Here is a 1,416-nt window from a genome sequence, read left to right on the forward strand (position 1 = left end):
ATTTCCGAGCCAACAATACCACCAGCTACGCGGGCTTGATGCCTTATTGTAAGCCCCCCAGATGAAATTGTACTTTAGTCCACGAGTTTATCAGTACAGGGATATCGAACCGGGATGGCTGGATGGATTTAACACACATGCACACGAAGAGTGTTTGGCTAGTCACGCAATCTTAGCTCCCAAAGTCTGCATAAGAGTCTAATGAGATAATGAAATTGATTAGAAAGAAGAACAAACTATGGAAGCGAATGAAGGCTAGTGGATTACCTGACTTATTTTTGAAATTCAAGGAAATGAGGAAAATTACGAAGAAGGATATCCATTTGAGCTATATTCAGTATTTAAAAAATCTATCTATGAAGCCGAAGACGGATCCTAAACTTTTCTGGTCATTCCATTCAATGAAGTCGAAACGAAAGAGGATTCCACAAATTGTTTATTACAACGAAGCGCATTCTACTAATCCAGCAACAAAGGTGGAACTGTTTAATCATTTTTTTTCGTACAGTCTATTCTGCCTCAACTTCCGAAAAAACATTTTCCATTGACGTTGTTAATCAGAACTTGTTGTTGAGCATAAAGACCAATGCAAGCGAAGTGAAAAGAATCCTACAAAATCTTGATATCACCAAGGCAACCGGTGCCAACAATATTCCTGCCCGTATTCTTAAAGTTTGCTCTGAAGAATAATCTAAACTTCTAGCCCTTCTGTTTAATAGATCCTTTTCTTTAGGAAGAGTTCCTGTACAGTGGAAACTCGCCAACATTTCACCAGTTCATAAAGCAAATGAAAGGGACCTTGTGGATAACTACAGATCTATCTTTCTTCTGTTTATTCCAGGAAAGTGTCAAGAGCGTATAGTGTACTCAGCAATTTATTCCCATGTCTCAGCTTACCCGTCAGATTGGCAGCATGGTTTTGAGAAAGGAAGATCTACTGTTACTCAACTAATTTTGACTCATCATAAGTGGACAAATGCCCTTTATGAGGGTCATCAAGTTGATGTAGTTTTCCTCCATTTTTCTAAGGTCTTCGATCGTGTTCCCCATCAGGCCTTACTGCACAAGCTTTGTAATTTCGGTATTTCTGGGGAACTGTTGAACTGGTGTCAAGATTACCTTAGTAATCGAAGACAAAGAGTAGTCATTGATGGTTATTCCTCTTCTTTGACAGAAATAACCTCTGGTGTACCGCAGGGCTATATTCTTGGGCCACTATTTTTTGTTTTGTTTATTAATGATTTACCCGATGTAGTTTGTTCTACAAGCACAATAGCTTTGTATGCTGCTGATAGCAAGATGTTTAGAGTAATAAACTGCGATGATGACCAGATGCTTATCCAAAACGATTTGGATAAACTTTACCATTGGAGCCAACGCAACCTGATGGATTTCAACTCCAAAAAGTGCAAGATC

This window comes from Montipora foliosa, chromosome 3 (assembly GCF_036669935.1).
Source record: "Montipora foliosa isolate CH-2021 chromosome 3, ASM3666993v2, whole genome shotgun sequence".
NCBI lineage: Eukaryota > Metazoa > Cnidaria > Anthozoa > Scleractinia > Acroporidae > Montipora > Montipora foliosa.